This window comes from Capricornis sumatraensis, chromosome 8 (genome assembly GCF_032405125.1).
Source record: "Capricornis sumatraensis isolate serow.1 chromosome 8, serow.2, whole genome shotgun sequence".
NCBI classification, from domain to species: Eukaryota; Metazoa; Chordata; class Mammalia; order Artiodactyla; family Bovidae; genus Capricornis; species Capricornis sumatraensis.
In genome coordinates, this window is record NC_091076.1 from 26511679 (window position 1) to 26530655 (window position 18977).

Genomic DNA, 18977 nt, shown 5'->3' on the forward strand with positions numbered 1-18977 from the left:
GTTATTTTCTACTTGAAGAAGAGAAGGAGGCTTAGCGAAATGTGTCTTGTCCACATTTACAGAGGGATTATGGCTGCGACAGGGATTGAACACCGGTTGCCTAGATTCTGAAGCCCCTCATAAATAGGCATGCTTTTCTGGTGTCTGTCCTCTTTCTATAACACACACTGCTCCGAATAAACAGAGAGGTTGGGATTAATAGAAGTTTATCCTGGTTAATTAGTATTGTCCTTTTTTTGGAAGGAAAAAAATACATTTATTTATTTGGCTGTGTTGGGTCTTAGTTTAGCACATGGGCTTAGTTGCCCTGGGGCATGTGGGATCTTAATTCCCACACCAGGGATTGAACCATCATCCCCTGTGTTGGAAGGCAGATTCTTAACCACTGGACCACCAAGGAAGTCCCAGGACTGCCCTTTAACTGTCGACTAGAAGAGAACTTGGGGCTAGAATCTAGAGAAAGTACCTAATTTATGAAAGGACCACTGAGGTAGCCACTTCATTTCACTGAACATGATGTTTCAGGCCCCAAATTTTGGGTCTTGATACAAGGGGGAAAAAAAAAGTTACTGAGAAAGCCACCAATATATCCCTTCAGTATTTATTTCTTTAAATAGCTACTGAAAACCATGCATTTTAAAAGATATGATTTATTGACATTGTTTCCATTGCATTTTCTGGGCAGAATTCCATTTTTGATGTTAGAAAAAAATGCATAGTTATGAATCTGCGGGGCTGTCAGCAGAAAATAGGCACTTTGAGATCTGATCATCTGTCCAGTGGCCCCAGGCATTTAGTAGGGACATACCTAAATGATAGTTTTCATTTTTAAAGGTATAAAACCTGTATACCTGATGTTAGAGTGTTTTAGTTTTGATAACAAATCATCCCTAAACTTGCTATGTTCTTAGACCCTGTGGGTCAGGAATTTGGACAGTGTCCAGAGAGGGATGGCTTGTCTGTAGTCATATTGTTTGTGGCTTCAACTGGGAAGAGGGGACAACTGGGGAAACCGTCTGGAGGCGATTTCACTCATATGTCTCCTGTGTTTACTGAGGGCTGACTGGGGTTTGTACTAGTAGTTGGATGTGTTGACCAGAGTATCTGTATGTCGTCTTCCCACACTGGACTGGGTTTTCTTATAGCATGGTGGCATCAGGGGAGTCAGACTTCTTACATGGTGACTCAGGTCTTCGAGTCCAAGTGTTCCAGCAAATAAGACAGAAACTGTGCCACGTTTTATGACCCAGTCTCGGAAGTCATCAAGCATTATTTCTGCTGTTTAAAGCACTGACAGGCCTGCCTAGATTCCAGGAGAGGGACCCTAGATCCCACCTTTCAGTCAGAAACATGTCAGGGTTACATTGTAGAAGACCACACGAGGTGGCCAGTATCTTTGTGGGCACTTTTTGGAAAATATCATTTGCCCAACAGAATATTAGGCCATACAGTGCAGGTTATATGCCTTATACAGGACTGAAGATAACTGTCTTCCTGCCTCCTGTCATTTCTTTCTATTTATAGTCTCGCGGTAGCTTCGTGTCCTTGGTTACTTCTCAGCTTTTTGCTTTTCCTCAGCTTCATATTCCTGTATTTCTTGTTAGTAAGTCAAGGTAGTTTCATAACCTTTGAATCTCTATGGATTATTAACAATAAAGCTTTATTTTTGTTTCGTGTGTGTGAAGAATGGCATTCCTGCTCCCTGCAGGCATTTGAGGATCCAGACTTACTCCATCTGATGACATCACTGCCCACTAAGGACTCAGAATCCTCTATTAGCCCCTCTGCAACCGGCACAGATAGGGCACTTCTCTCTAACTATCTAGCCTTGGTCATACCTATCACTTCTGTTCATGTTTTGCTCCTGACAGCTAGTCGTATGGTCCCCTCTAGACTCAAAGGCACAGGGAAATGCAGTCAGCTGTGTTCCCAGGGAGAAAGGCAGGGTGTGAATATTAGCTACATCTATTGTCTCCTGTCTTCTCTCCCCCAGGTGGCTAAGAACCTGGAGCCTAAGCATTGCCAGAAAATTCAAGGGTAGAATGAAAGTAACTGACCAACTGGTTATTACGTTCATCTTAAAGGTTATCAGTGTGCAAAGTAGTTTCAGAATTGTATGAATTTAGACCTGAGATTATTAACAGATTACTCAGTGGTTTAAGACTATTTGTAAAATTTATTATTTTATTTTGTAAACTTTTTATTTTATATTGGGATATAGCCAGTTAGCAATGTTAAAATTTCAGGTGAACAGTGAACGGATTCAGCCATATATTAATACATATATACATGTATCTGTTCTCCCCCAAACTCCCCTCTCATGTAGGCTGCCACATAACATGAGCAGAATTGCATGTGCTGTACAGTAGGCCCTTGCTGGTTATCCATTTTAAATGTAGCAGTGTGTACATGTCTGTCCCAAACTCTCCAACTATCCCTTCCCCCTCCCTCCCCTCCGGCAACCATAAATTCAATCTCTGTCTGAGTCTTTCTGTTTTACAAGTAAGTTCATTTGTGTAATTTATTTTTAGATTCCACATACAAGGAATGTCATATGATATTTCTCCTTCTCTAACTTATTTCACTCAGTATGACACTCTCTAGGTCCATCTATGTTGCTGAAAATGGCATTATTCCATTCTTTTTAATGACTGAATAATACTCCATTTATATGAACCACATCTTTATTAAAAAATTACTTTAAATTGAAGATTAATTGCTTTACAGAATTTTGTTGTTTTTTGTGAAACATCGGCAAGACTTAGCCATAGGTACACCCATGTCCCCTCCCTCCTGAACCTCCCTCTCATCTGCCTCCCTATCCCACCTCTCCAGATTGTCACAGAGTCCCTGTTTGAGTTCCCTGAGTCATACAGCAAATTCCCATTCCGTGTTACTATCTCCATACATCTCACCCCTGCGTTTTCCCCTCCCCGTGTCCATAAGTCTGTTCTCATATGTCTGTTTTTCCATTGCTGCCCTGCAAATAAATTCGTTAATACCATTCTTCTAGGTTCCATACGTATGTGTTAGCATATATTTATCCTTCTCTTTCTGACTTACTTCACTCTGTATAATAGGCTCTAGGTTTGTCCACCTCATTAGAAGTGACTCAATGCATTCCTTTTTCATGGCTGAGTAATATTCCATTGTATATATGTACCACAGCTTCTTTATCCATGTCCGTGGATATTTTCATCTGTCAGTGGACATCTAGGAGGCTTCCATGTCCTAGCTATTGTAGAGAGTGCTGCAGTGAATACTGGAGTACATGTGCCGTTTTCAGTTTTGGTTTCCTCAGGGTATATGCCTAGTGATGGGGCTGCTGGGTTATATGGTGGTTTTATTCCTAGTTTTTAAAGAAATCTCCATACCATCTTCCATAGTGGCTGTATCAATTTACATTCCCACCAACAGTGCAAGAGGATTCCCTTTTCTGCATACCCTCTCCAGCATTTATTGTTTGTAGACTTTTTGATTATGGCCATTCTGACTGGTGTGAGGTGGTATCTCATTGTAGTTTTGACTTGCATTTCTCTAATAATGTGTGATGTTGAGCATAATTTCATGCGTTTGTTAGCTATCCATATGTCATCTGTGGAGAAATGTCTGTTTAGGGCATTTTCCCACTTTTTGATTGGGTTGTTTTTCTGATACTGAGTTATATGAGCTGCTTGTGAATTTTGGAAGTTAATTCTTTGTCAGTTGTTTCCTTTGCTTTTATTTTCTCCCATTCTGAGGGTTCTCCTTTTACCTTGTTTGTAGTTTCCTTTGCTGTGCAAAAGCTTTTAAGTTTAATTAGGTCCTATTTGTTTATTTTTGTTTTTATTTCCATTACTCTAAAAGGTGGGTCATAGAGGATCTTGCTTTGATTTATGTCATCAAGTGTTTTGCCGATGTTTTCCTCTAAGAGTTTTATAGTTACTGGTCCTATGTTTAGGTCTTTAATCCACTTTGATTTTATCTTTGTGTATAGCATTAGGAAGTGTTCTAATTTCATTCTTTTGCATGAAGCTGTCCAGTTTTCCCAGCACCATTTATTGAAGAGGCTATTTTTGCCCCACTGTATATTCCTGTGCCTTTGTCAAAAATAAGGTGCCCATAGGTGTGTGGGTTTATAGTTGGCTCTCTGTTTTGTTCTGTTGGTCTATTTTTCTGTCTTTGTGCCAGTACCATACTGTCTTGATGACTGTGGCTTTGTAGTATAATCTGAAGTCAGGAAGGTTGATTCCTCCAGCTCTATTCTTTCTCAAGACTGCTTTGGTTATTCAGGATCTTTTGTGTCTCCATATGAATTGTGAAATGTTTCGTTCTAGTTCTGTGAAAAATGCCATTGGTGATTTCATTGGGATCACATTGAATCTGTTGACTGCATTTGGTAGTATAGTCATTTTCACAATTTTGATTCTTCCAATCCAGGAATATGGAATATCTCTGCATCTCCTTCAGTTCAGTCACTCAATCGTGTCTGACTCTTTGGGACCCCATGAATCGCAGCACGCCAGGCCTCCCTGTCCATCACCATCTCCCGGAGTTCACTCAGACTCATGTCCGTCGAGTCAGTGATGCCATCCAGCCATCTCATCCTGGGTCGTCCCCTTCTCCTCCTGCCTCCAATCTCTTCCATAATCAGAGTCTTTTCCAATGAGTCAACTCTTCGCATGAGGTGGCCAAAGTACTGGAGTTTCAGCTTTAGCATCATTCCTTCCAAAGAAATCCCAGGGCTGATCTCCTTCAGAATGGACTGGTTGGATGTCCTTGCAGTCCAAGGGACCCTCAAGAGTCTTCTCCAACACCACAGTTCAAAAGCATCATTCTTCAGCACTCAGCCTTCTTCACAGTCCAACTCTCACATCCATACATGACCACAGGAAAAACCATAGCCTTGACTAGGGAGACCTTAGTTGGCAAAGTAATGTCTCTAATTGAATATACTATCTAGGTAGGTCATAATTTTTCTTCCAAGGAGTAAGCGTCTTTTAATTTCATGGCTGCAGTCAACATCTGAAGTGATATTGGAGCCCCCCAAAATAAAGTCTGACACTGTTTCTACTGTTTCCCCATCTATTTCCCACGAAGTAAAGTAATGCTCAAAATTCTCCAAGCCAGACTTCAGCAATATGTGAACTGTGAACTCCCTGATGTTCAAGCTGATTTTAGAAAAGGCAGAGGAACCAGAGATCAAATTGCCAACATCTGCTGGATCATGGAAAAAGCAATAGAGTTCCAGAAAAACATCTATTTCTGCTTCATTGACTATGCCAAAGCCTTTGACTGTGTGGATCACAATAAACTGTGGACAATTCTGAAAGAGATGGGAATACCAGACCACCTAACCTGCCTCTTGAGAAATCTGTATGCAGGTCAGGAAGCAACAGTTGGAACTGGACGTGGAACAACAGACTGGTTCCAAATAGGAAAAGGAGTATGTCAAGGCTGTATATTGTCACCCTGCTTATTTAACTTCTATGCAGAGTACATCATGAGAAACACTGGACTGGAAGAAACCCAAGCTGGAATCAAGATTGCCAGGAGAAATATCAATAACTCAGATATGCAGATGACACCACCTTTATGGCAGAAAGTGAAGAGGAGCTAAAAAGCCTCTTGATGAAAGTGAAAGAGGAGAGTGAAAAAGTTGGCTTAAAGCTCAACATTCAGAAAACAAAGATCATAGCATCTGGTCCCATCACTTCATGGGAAATAGATGGGGAAACAGTAGAAACAGTGTCAGACTTTATTTTTTGGGCTCCAAAATCACTGCAGATGGTGACTGCAGCCATGAAATTAAAAGACGCTTACTCCTTGGAAGAAAAGTTATGACCTACCTAGATAGTATATTCAAAAGCAGAGACATTACTTTGCCGACTAAGGTCTGCCTAGTTAAGGCTATGGTTTTTCCTGTGGTCATGTATGGATGTGAGAGTTGGACTGTGAAGAAGGCTGAGCACTGAAGAATTGATGCTTTTGAACTGTGGTGTTGGAGAAGACTGTTGAGAGTCCCTTGGACTGCAAGGAGATCCAACCAGTCCATTCTGAAGGAGATCAAGCCTGGGATTTCTTTGGAAGGAATGATGCTAAAACTGAAACTCCAGTACTTTGGCCACCTCATGTGAAGAGTTCACTCGTTGGAAAAGACTCTGATTCTGGGAGAGATTGGGGGCAGGAGGAGAAGGGGACGACCGAGGATGAGATGGCTGGATGGCATCACGGACTCGATGGACATGAGTCTGAGTGAACTCTGGGAGTTGGTGATGGACAGGGAGGCCTGGTGTGCTGTGATTCATGGGGTCGCAGAGTCAGACATGACTGAGCGACTGAACTGAACTGAGCTGATGGGACCAGATGCCATGATCTTCGTTTTCTGAATCTTGAGCTTTAAGCCAACTTTTTCACTCTCCTCTTTCACTTTCAGCAAGAGGCTTTTTAGCTCCTCTTCACTTTCTGCCATAAAGGTGGTGTCATCTGCATATCTGAGTTATTGATATTTCTCCTGGCAATCTTGATTCCAGCTTGGGTTTCTTCCAGTCCAGTGTTTCTCATGATGTACTCTGCAAAGAAGTTAAATAAGCAGGGTGACAATATACAGCCTTGACATACTCCTTTTCCTATTTGGAATCAGTCTGTTGTTCCATGTCCAGTTCCAACTGTTGCTTCCTGACCTGCATACAGATTTCTCAAGAGGCAGGTTAGGTGGTCTGGTATTCCCATCTCTTTCAGAATTGTCCACAGTTTATTGTGATCCACACAGTCAAAGGCTTTGGCATAGTCAATGAAGCAGAAATAGATTTTTTCTGGAACTCTCTTGCTTTTTCCATGATCCAGCAGATGTTGGCAATTTGATCTCTGGTTCCTCTGCCTTTTCTAAAATCAGCTTGAACATCAGGGAGTTCACAGTTCACGTATTGCTGAAGTCTGGCTTGGAGAATTTTGAGCATTACTTTACTAGCATGTGAGATGAGTGCAATTGTGCGGTAGTTTGAGCATTGTTTTGAATTGCCTTTCTTTGGGATTGGAATGAAAACTGACCTTTTCCAGTCCTGTGGCCACTGCTGAGTTTTCCAAACTTGCTGGCATATTGAGTGCAGCACTTTCACAGCATCATCTTTCAGGATTTGAAATAGCTCAACTGGAATGCCATCACCTCCATTAGCTTTGTTTGTAGTGATGCTTTCTAAGGCCCAGTTGACTTCACATTCCAAGATGTCTGGCTCTAGATTAGTGATCACATCATCATGATTATCTGTGTCGTGAAGATCTTTTTTGTACAGTTCTTCCGTGTATTCTTGCCACCTCTTCTTAATATCTTCTGCTTCTGTTAGGTCCATACCATTTCTGTCCTTTATCGAGCCCATCTTTGCATGAAATGTTCCCTTGGTATCTCTAATTTTCTTGAAGAGATCTCTAGTCTTTCCCATTCTGTTGTTTTCCTCTATTTCTTTGCACTGATCGCTGAAGAAGGCTTTCTTGTCTCTTCTTGCTGTTCTTTGGAACTCTGCATTCAGATGCTTATATCTTTCCTTTTCTCCTTTGCTTTTCGCCTCTCTTCTTTTCATAGCTGTTTGTAAGGCCTCCCCAGACAGCAATTTTGCTTTTTTGCATTTCTTTTCCATGGGGATGGTCTTGATCCCTGTCTCCTGTACAATGTCACGAACCTCATTCCATAGTTCATCAGGCACTCTATCTATCCGATCTAGGCCCTTAAATCTATTTCTCACTTCCACTGTATAATCATAAGGGATTTGATTTAGGTCATACCTGAATGGTCTAGTGGTTTTCCCTACTTTCTTCAATTTAAGTCTGAATTTGGCAATAAGGAGTTCATGATCTGAGCCACAGTCAGCTCCCAGTCTTGTTTTTGTTGACTGTATAGAGCTTCTCCATCTTTGGCTGCAAAAGGTAGCTTTATTCCTAGATAGATTTTGTTCTTTTTGTTGCAGTAGTGAATGGGATTGATTACTTAGTTTGTCCTTCTGATTTTTTAATACAGTCTTCTATTGATGTTGCTTCCATGTCTTGGCTATTGTAAACAGTCCTGCTGTGAACATTAGGGTGCATATATCCTTTTGGACCATATTTTTCTCCAGGTACATACCCAAGAGTGGGACTGCAGGTTTTATGATATCTCTGGTTTTAGTTTGTTTAAGGAACCTCCATACGGTTGTCCCCAGTGGCTGTACCAATTTACATTCCCACCAACAGTGTAGGAGGGTTTCCTTCTTTCTACACCCACTCAAGAATTATTATATATTGATATTTTGATGATAGCCATTCTGACTGGTCTGAGTTGATTTCTCATTGTAGTTTTGATTTGCATTTCTCTAATAATTAGCAATGTGGAACGTCTTTTCATATGCCTCTAGGCCATCTGTATGTCATCTTTGGAGAAATGTCTATTTAGGTCTTCTGCTCATTTTTGATTGGCTTGTTTGTTTTGATGATATTAAGATTCATGAACTGTTTGTAAATTTTGGAGACTAATCCCTGTCAGTCATATCATTTGCAAAAATTCTCTCTCATTCTCTGGGTTATCTTCATTTTGCTTATGGTATCCTTTGCTTTGCAAAAACTTTTCTTTTTATTTCTGTTACTCTGGGAGATGGATCAAAAAAGATATTGCTGTGATTCATGTAGAGTATTCTGCCTATGTTTTCCTCTAAGAATTTCGTAGTGTCAGATTTCACATTTAGGTCTTTAATCCGTGTGTGTGTGTGTGTGTGTTTGTGTGTGTGTGGTGTTAAAGAGTGTTCTATTTTCATTTTTTATATGTAGCTGTCCAATTTTATCAACACCATTTATTGAAGAGACTGTCTTTCCTCCATTGTATAGTCTTGCTTCCTCCATCATAGATTAATTGATGATAGGTACATGAGTTTATTTCTGGGTTTTCTATCCTGTTACATTCATCTGTATGCCTGTTTTTGTTCCAGTACCGTACTGTTTTGATGACTACAGTACCATACTGTTTTGATGACTATAGCTTTGTCATATAGTCTGAAATCAGGGCACCTGATTCCTCCAACTCCATTTTTCTTTCACAAGATAGTTTTGACTATTTGGTGTCTTTTGTGTCTTCATACACAAAATTATGTCTCCACTATTTGTCTCCATACAAATTGTAAATTTTTTTTTTGGTTCTGTGAAAAATGCCATTGGTAATTGATAGGGATTGCATTCAATCTGTAGATTGCCTTGGTTAGTGTAGCTATTTTAGCAATATTGATTCTTCTTTGATTTCTTTCATCAGTGTCTTATAATTTCTGAAATACAGGTCTTTTATTTCTTTAGAAAGGTTTGTTTCTAGGTAATCTTTTTGATATGAAGGTAAATGGGATTGTTTCTTGAGTTCTTTTTTGATATTTTTTATTCATTATATAAAAATGCAACAGATTTCTGTGTATTAATTTTGTGACTTACAACTCTACCAAAGATTACAGATTTCTGTGAAATAATTTTGTTACTTTGCCTGCATTGTGGGCAGACTCTTACTATTTGAGCTACTTGGGAATCCTTTGTTACTTGCAGCTTTCTTCAGGTAACAATTCATTGATAAGTTCTAGTAGTTTTCTGGTAGTGTCGTTAGGATTTTCTATGTATAGTATCATGTCATTTCCAAATAATATCAGTTTAACTTCTTTTCTCATTCAGATTCCTTTTATTCCTTTTTCTTCTCTGATTGCTGTGGCTAGGACTTCCAAAACTATACGGAATAAAAGTGGTGAGAGTGGACATTCTTGTCTTGTTCCTTATCTTAGAGGAAATGCTTGCAGATTTTCACCACTGAGTATGATGCTAGCTATTGGTCTGTCGCATATAACCTTTATTATGTTGAGATGTATTTCCTCTATTTCCATTTTCTGGAGAGTCTTTATCATAATTTTGTCAAACTTTCTGCATCTATTGAGGTGATCACATGGTTTTTATTTGAGTTGTTAATGTGGTATATCACATTGTTTTGTAAATGTTGAAAAATCTTGCATCTTTGGGATAAATCCCACTTGATCATGATCCAGTATGGTCCTTTTAATGTATTTTTGTATTCAGAGTGCTATATTTTGTTGAGGATTTTTGTGTCTATGTTCATCAGTGGTACTGACCTATAATTTTCTTCTTCTTTTTTTTTTGTGTTGTCTTTGTTTGGTTTTGATATCAAGGTGATGGCAGCCTCATAGAATGAATCTGGAAGTTTTCTGTCCTCTGCAATTTTTTGGGAACAGTTTCAGAAGAATAGATGTTAGCTCTTCTCTAAATATTTGATAGAATTCATCTATGACGCCATCTGTCACGGACTTTTGTTGAGTTTTTTAAATCACAGTTTCAATTTCATTACTTGGGATTGGTCTGTTTGTTTTCAGTTTCTTCCTGGTTCACTCTTGGGAGACTGTACTTTTCTAAGAATTTGTGCATTTCTTCCAGGTTGTCTGTTTTATTGGTATACAGTTGCTTGTAATAGTCTCTTATGATCCTTTGTATTTCTGTGGTATCAGTTGTAACTTTTCTTTTTTCATTTCAAATTTTAATGATTTGAGTCCTCTCCCTTTTCTTGGTGAGACTGGCTAAAGTTTTATCAATTTTATGTTTTTGAAGAAACAGCTTTTAGTTTCATTGATCGTTGCTATTGTTTTCTTCATCTCTATTTATTTTATTTCTGCTCTGATCTTTATGATTTCTTTCTCTTTACTAACTTTAGGTTTTGCTTGTTTTTGTTTCTTCAGTTGTTTTAGGTGTTAAATTTAGGGTGTTTAGTTGAGATTTTTCTTGTTACCTAAGATAAGACTGTATTGCTATAAATGTCTTTCTTAGAGTTGCTTTTACTCCATCTCATAGGTTTCGGATCATTGTGTTTTTGTTTTCATTTGTCTCTAGGTATTTTTTAATTTCTTCTTCAATTCCTTTACTGACCCATTGGTTTTTTAAAAGCATTTTGTTTAGCTTGCACATGTTTGCGTGTGTGTGTGTGTGTGTGTTTTAGTTTTTTTTTTTTCTTGTGTGTGTGCATGCTCAGTTGTGTCCAACTTTGCTATCCTGTAGACTGTAGCCCACCAGACTCCTCTGTTCATGGAATTTTTCAAGCAAGAATACTGGAGTGGGTTGCCATTTCCTTCTCCAGGGGATCTTTCTGGTCAAGGGATAGAACTTGTGTCTCCTGTGTCTCCTGCACTGGAAGGTGGATTCTTTACCACTGTGCCATCTGGGAAGCCACTTTTTTCCCCCATTATAGTTTATTTCTAATCTCATAGTGTTGTGATCAGAAAAGATGCTTGATAGGATTTCAGTTTTAGATTTACAGAGGCTCACTTTGCAGTCAATCCTGAAGAGTGTTCTATGTGCACATGAGAAGAATGTGTATTCTGCTTTTGAATGGAATATTCTATAAATATCAATTAAGGCTAATGTGTAATTTAAGGCCTGTGTTTCCTTACTGATTTTCTGTCTGGATGATCTGTCCGTTGAGGAAAGTAGGGTATTAAAGTCCCCCATTACTACTGCGTTTCTGTTGCTTTCTCCCTTATTTGCCTTCTGTATTGAGTTGCTGCTATGTCGGGTGCATATGTATTTATAATTGTTATATCTTCTTCTTGGAGTGATCCTTTGATCATTATGTAGTATCTTTCTTTGTCTTTTGTAACAGTTTTTATTTTAAAGTCTGTTTTGTCTGATATATGAGTATAGCTGCTCTAACTTTCAGTTGCTCTCCATTTACATGGAATACCTTTTTCCATTCCCAAATCGTAAATTTCCTTTTTTAAAATGAGGTAGTAGTTAAAAGCATGAACTTGGGAGGCTGTATAAAGCAGGAACCCTGGAGCTAGGCTATTCCCATGTGGATCCTAGTTCCATTATTACCTAGCTCTGTAGCTTTGGAAAAGTTATTTAATCTTTATTTTGGTTCCATCCTCTATAAAACTGGAATGGTAATAGCTGATAATATTTGAGGTTTCAGTGAAGATTAAATGAGTAAATACTTGTGGAAGAGTGCCTGGCACATAGTGCTGTGGAAGCGTCTGTTAAAGCAAAGAATAAATAGATAAATATACCCTAGGATGTGGTAGGGATTATTTTAATATGAAATATAAAGGCCTACAGTCATTTCCTGGCAGTAAGCATTGTACATATTGGCTGTTACTATTTTCTTTTAATTTAATTGACCTATAGTTGATTTGCAATGTTGTGTTAGTTTCAGGTATACAGCAAAGTGATTCAGTTTCACATAAATAAATCCATTTTTCACAATCTTAGCTATTATAAGTTATTGCAAGATAATGAATTTAGTTCCCTGTGCTATACAGTAGTTCATTCTTGCTTATCTGCTTTGTATGTAGTAGTGTGTATCTAACGTATCCCTCTCCCTGCTTTCATCTCTGATAACCATATAACTGCCTTTTATGACCACCTCTGTTTCTGTTTTGTTAATAAGTTTATGTGTATCATCTATAGATTCTGTATATACATGATATCATATAATAGTTGTCAATCTCCATCTGACTTCACTTATGATAATCTCTAGGTGTACCCTTGTTGCTGCAAATGGCATTATTTAATTCTTTATATCTGAGTAATATTCTGTTGTGTATATGTACCATGTCCTCTTCATCTGTCAGTGGACATTCAGGTTGCTTCCATTTCTTGGCTATTATAAATAGTGCTGCTATGAACATTGGGGTGCATGTATCATTTCAAATTAGAGTTTTCATCTTTTCTGGGTATATGCCCAAGAGTGGTATTGCTTGGCTATTACCAAATAAATGTTAGCTATATTGTTAAAAGTAGAATTAACCTTTTCTCAATTCAGTTCGATCACTCAGTTGTGTCTGACTTTTTGTGACCCCTTAGGCTGTGGCATGCCAGGCGTCCCTGTCCATCACCACCTCCTGGAGTTTACTCAAACTCATGTCCACTGAGTTCGTGATGCCATTCAACCATCTCATCCCTTGTCCCCTTCTCCTCCCACCTTCAATCTTTCCTAGCATCAGGATCTTTTCCAATGAAGCAGTTCTTGACTAACTCAAGGTGGGCAATGTATTGGAGTTTCAGCATCAGTCCTTCCAATTAATATTCAGGACTGATTTCCTTTAGGATGGACTGGTTGGATCTCCTTGCAGTCCAAGGGACTCTCAAGAGTCTTCTCCAACACCACAGTTCAAAAGCATCGATTCTTCAGTGCTCAGCTTTCTTTATAGTCCAACTTTCACATCCATACATGACTACTGGAAAAACCATAGCTTTGACTAGACAGATCTTTGTTGGCAAAGTAGTGTCTCTGCTTTTTAATATGCTGTCTAGGTTGGTCATAACTTTTCTTCCAAGGAGCAAGTGTCTTTTAATTTCATGACTGCAGTCACCATCTGCAGTGATTTTTGAGCCTCAAAAAATAGTCTGTCACTGTTTTCATTGCTTCCCTGTCTATTTGCCATGAAGTGATGGGACCAGTTGCCATGATCTTAGTTTTCTGAATGTTGAGCTTTAAGCCAACTTTTTCACTCTTTTTTCACTATCATCAAGAGGCTTTTTAGTTCCTCTTCACTTTCTGCCATAAGGGTGGTGTCATCTGCATATCTGAGGTTATTGATATTTCTCCTGGCAATCTTGATTCCAGCTTGGGTTTCTTCCAGCCCAGTGTTTCTCATGATGTACTCTGCATATAAGTTAAATAAACAGGGTGACAATATACAGCCTTGATGTACCCCTTTTCCTATTTGGAACCATTCTGTTTTTCCATGTCCAGTTCTAACTGCTGCTTCTTGACCTGCATCCAGATTTCTCAGAAGGCAGGTCAGGAGGTCTGGTATTCCCATCTCTTTAAGAATTTTTCAGAGTTTGTTGTGATCCACACAGTCAAAGTCTTTGGCATAGTCAATAAAGCAGAAGTAGATGTTTTTTCTAGGCATTGCAGGCAATATGCTAGGATATTGCTAGGAAATTGCTAGCAGACTTGTTTCTTTTAATCTTCTTTGCCATTTTTTAGGATTTGAAGAATAGTCTACCCAGGTGTTCTCTACACCTGTGATGATTTGTTTCCATTACAGAAAGAAGATAATGGCTTATCTGGTTTTTCTCCTTTCCTCCCAATAATCCTGCCAGGGATACACATTGGATAGGAGTGGCCTTGTTTCTCACATCCATTTTGCCTTGAACTCCCCACTGAGACTTCTGGGAGGCAGTTTTTGGTTCAGGGGCACATAGAGGCCATAGGGTGGAAGCTGGTACTGCACTCACTTTGGAGCTCTTTGGGGTGTGAGCTATTTCTCCAGACAATCAATATATATCTTTGTGGAGCTGCTGGAAAAAATACTTTTTCATGAAAGCTTTTTGTATTTAATATTGATTTAGTTCTGGAACCATTTAAAAGTTAACCCTGATGTTTTCATCCTAGTGTATGGAAAAATCACACTCATCCAGCAATAACCACTTCAACATTTTGAGTGTTTGTAGTTATCCTGTTGGTCTGCCTAATATTCTGAAGAAATGGGTTCCCTGGCATAAGTTACTGGGAAAATGACAAATATTTTAATGAAAATAATTGGTTGATCTTAACCTATCTATGTTATTTGGAATTATTGTTCCTGACTTTTATTTATGAATCTAACATGGGTATCAGGCAGTTTTGTGAGATTTGAATTCAGTTCATAGTAACTGATTGTTGCTGGTTTTAGAAAAGGCAGAGGAACCAGAGATTGAATTGCCAACATCTGCTGGATCATGGAAAAAGCAAGAGAGTTCCACAAAAACATCTATTTCTGCTTTATTGACTATGCCAAAGCCTTTGACTGTGTGGATCACAATAAACTGTGGAAAATTCTGAAAGAGATGGGAATACCAGACCACCTGACCTGCCTCTTGAGAAATCTGTATGCAGGCCAGGAAGCAACAGTTAGAACTGGACATGGAACAACAGACTGGTTCCAAATAGGAAAAGGAGTATGTCAAGGCTGTATATTGTCACCCTGCTTATTTAACTTATATGCAACATCATGAGGAACGCTGGGCTGGAAGAAACCCAAGCTGGAATCAAGATTGCTGGGAGAAATATCAATAACCTCAGATATGCAGATGACACCACCCTTATGGCAGAAAGTGAAGAGGAACTAAAAAGCCTCTTGATGAAAGTGAAAGAGGAGAGTGAAAAAGTTGGCTTAAAGCTCAACATTTAGAAAATGAGGATCATGGCATCCGATCCCATCACTTCATGGGAGATAGATGGGGAAACAGTGGAAACAGTGTCAGACTTTATTTTTTGAGGCTCAAAAATCACTGCAGATGGTGATTTGCAGCCATGATATTAAAAGATGCTTACTCCTTTGAAGGAAAGTTATGAGCAACCTAGATAGCGTGTTCAAAAGCAGAGACATTACTTTGCCGACTAAGGTCCGTCTAGTCAAGGCTATGGTTTTTCCACTAGTCATGTATGGATGTGAGAGTTGGACTGTGAAGAAGGCTGAGAGCTGAAGAATTGATGCGTTTGAACTGTGGTGTTGGAGAAGACTCTTGAGAGTCCTTTGGACTGCAAGGAGATCCAACCAGTCCATTCTGAAGGAGATTAACCCTGGGATTTCTTTGGAAGGAATGATGCTAAAGCTGAAACTGCAGTACTTTGGCCACCTCATGTGAAGAGTTGACTCATTGGAAAAGACTTTGATGCTGGGAGGGATTGGGGGCAAGAGTAGAAGGGGACGACCAAGGATGAGATGGCTGGATGGCATCACTGACTTGATGGACGCGAGTGTGAGTGAACTCCGGGAGATGGTGATGGACAGGGAGGCCTGGCGTGCTGCGATTCATGGGGTCGCAAAGAGTTGGACACGACTGGGAGACTGAACTGAACCCTTAAGGATAGGCTTTGGAGAATTATTCACACTGTTTATGGCTAGGGTCTGCCTAGCACTTAAGCAAGAAGTTAGGTTGAAGAAAATCGAGCTATGAAATACATGGTAGGGAAGATTCACCCTCATAGTTATTTTGAGTCAAAATACTGGATTCAAAGTAATTCTGAGTCAAAGGATTTACTGTGTTAGATATCTGTCGTCAGTGTCAACGTTAGGATGCACTCAGTTGTGCACAGTGCAACGGAGGCATTTTTATTCCTGGATGCTATATTTATGGGAGTAGCTGATCCATTTTACCATACCTGAAGCCTGGTGACCAAGTTGGGGAAGAATCTTAAAAGAACGGTGTGACCCCATCTTTGGCCAGGAAGGCCTTTTATTTTGGGTGGGAGCAGTAGTATAAAAGATTGAGCTGGAAATGCTTGGTCTAAAAGAGAAAGCTTTGTAGTGAATATTATTGCTGTGTTCAAATACTTGAAGGATGAACAAATTTTTCTGGGAGCCAGGACAGTTCACTGGAGCAGTACACTTGGCTGAGGTGCCAGTCTAAGGGGAGAAATGCTGCTCACAAAATCTGACTGATAACTTTATCACCTATACAGCTGGTCCTTCCCACAAACTCCTAGGAAGACTCAAAAGCACTTGAGGGGTAAAGAGAGAGGACTGGTAGGGGTGAGAGCTCACTGAACACTGACTCACTATTGCTTTCAGCGCCCTCTCTTCCCCTGAAAGCTCCACATGGTTCTTATTCACTTGCTCGTAGCATCAGACTTCTGCTGTTTGACCATGATTAGTTGCCCGGGGCATAAAGCAACACCTGGTGTACTTAACCGCAGTGCTGCTTAACTTTTAGTGTGTGTGTGAATCATTTGTGAGTCTTATTCAAGTGCAGATTCTGATTCAAGTGGGTCTTGGTTTGGGCCCTATAATCTGAATTTCAGTAGATGATGATGCTGCACATCAGTGGACCATACTTGAGTAACAAGTGTGTGTGTTAGTCGCTTAGTTGTGTCTAACTCTTTGCACCCTCATGCACTGTAGCCCACCAGGCTCCTCTGTCCATGGGATTTTCCAGGCAAGAGTACTGGAGTGGGTAGCCATTCCCTTCTCCAGGGGATCTTCCTGACCCAGGGATTGAACCCAGGTCTCCCGCACTGCAGGCAGATTCTTTATCATCTCTGAACCACCAAAGAAGCAGGCTCTACTACAAATCTACAGTCTGTGCTTTAGGCTAATCAGGCCAAATGACTGCCTCCTCCATGCTGCTTTCAGGACTAAGCCTCACAACAGTATTAGCAGAGGATTACTGCCTGCAAGTACTGCCCTGTTCTCTCCTCAGTATTCATGAAGCAGTTTTAGCCAGGTATCACTTAGCTATCTGATTTCTTTGTCATCTCTAGGACCACTTTTGCAGTTATCTATTAATAACTTTTATTTTCCCATTTTAATTGCATAAGAGCATTCTTAGGCCACAAGATTTGGCCTTGTCTGCAGGCTTGAAATGCTGGGGAATTACTGTCATGTGTAAGTGGTCTTGAACTCTAACAGCTTTGTTTTTTAAACATAGCATCTTGACTTTCATCTGGGTTGTTTAAGATACAGTAATTTTTGTATATATGCAAGATGTCCCAAGACACAAGTAACCATTTGCATAATATTAGTGCATATTTGTTATAACTGTATGTTTGTGATTACCTTGAGGTACCCACTTACTCCAGTTCGTTGCAAAATGATCTTTAATAGATATGTTTATAATACACTGAGCAGTTGCTCAATGAGGCAATGATGATTAAATCTGGTTAAATATATATGCCTCATTTTTTCTTTGTTTATTACGATTCAGTTTATCATGAATATTTTTGATTGTCATTGATTGAGGTCCTTTCAAGTTCATGTTCCTTCCCCTAGGAGTAGCTTATTGGTCCAAGTAAAGTCATCGAAAGAGTTCTTATTATGTGTTAATCTTGGTAAGGTCTTAAGTACCAAGTTATGCTGCTTTTCTGTACAGGAGCTGTGTGGTCTTGGACAAGGTATTTTAATATCTCTGATCATCTGTGAACTCATCTGTAAAATAGTGATAATAGTGCTTAGCCTGAAGAAATTAAATGAGATATTTATGAAAGCCCATTTCTAGAATGCCATATTTAATCATGAAATGATAGCTTCGACTTTCCTTTGTTTCCCATTCACCAATTTCTAGCTTTTTTGAGGGGAGGGGCATACATTTGATTTCTTTTCCCACTATTCTCTAAGTAGGAAATCTTAGAACAGGATCTGTATTTTAAATCCTATCTTAGCTTTTCAATATGTGTCCAGCGCTGACACACTGAGTAAATTAATGAATGAACTGATAATCTCTAAGATTTTCCTGACCTTTTAAGTCCTCTGATTGTTTGATTCTTCCAGTATTCTGGGTGCTTAGAAAAAAAATTGGAGAATTCTCTTAAAATGAATGTCTTGTATGTTAAGGGATTTCCTCCCTAATAGTCTTAAAAATATATATATTATATTATTACTAGTAAGTATGTACCTGGCCCCAGGAGATGGCTGCAATAGTATAAATAACCTTTTCTATTTATGATCTCGAGCCTAATTCTTTGTATCATTCTCGTGAGGTGGGTCAGAGGCTGGTCTTGACTTCACTTTTCCTGCAGTGTGATCTCGGGAAGATCTCTGTGAAAGATGAGCAAGAAATGTGTGTGTGTTTTCTTATGTGATGTGAGATTTGGAAGTCATGGATAACAGAAGCTGAGATTCATAATATATTCATCACAGTGCTCATGGAGGATGCATTTTATGTTCTGGATTAAATGTGCTTGGGTCAGTGGGGTCAGGCCAACTCAGTGGATTAAAGCAGAAGCAGTAGGTCCTTCCACATCTTGAGATTGAACATGATTACCTATTTGGGCAAGCAGTTCTTGAATTGCCTGTGCGGATAAGCTGCTGGGAGACAGTGCCAGCGGAGGCCATCTTTACTACCTTGTCTCTGTGCCTCTGAGATGAGGCCTAACTGGTATTGTCACATCTAGCTCCGAGTTTAAAATCTGGGTTGGGTATGTTACTTAATTCCAGAATCTCAGTTTTTGTTTTTTTTTTTAAAGATCCTCAGAAGGTATCATATCAGTCTTCCAGGCTTTTGTGAGTGATGGATTA

General features: G+C 39.4%; 1 protein-coding gene across 1 annotated transcript in view; it reads left to right on the forward strand.

The window, feature by feature from the left end:
- The window catches only part of NELL1 (neural EGFL like 1), a 999502-nt gene that overhangs the window by 137141 nt on the left and 843384 nt on the right, over positions 1-18977 (forward strand). The gene's annotated exons all lie outside the window — the stretch shown is intronic.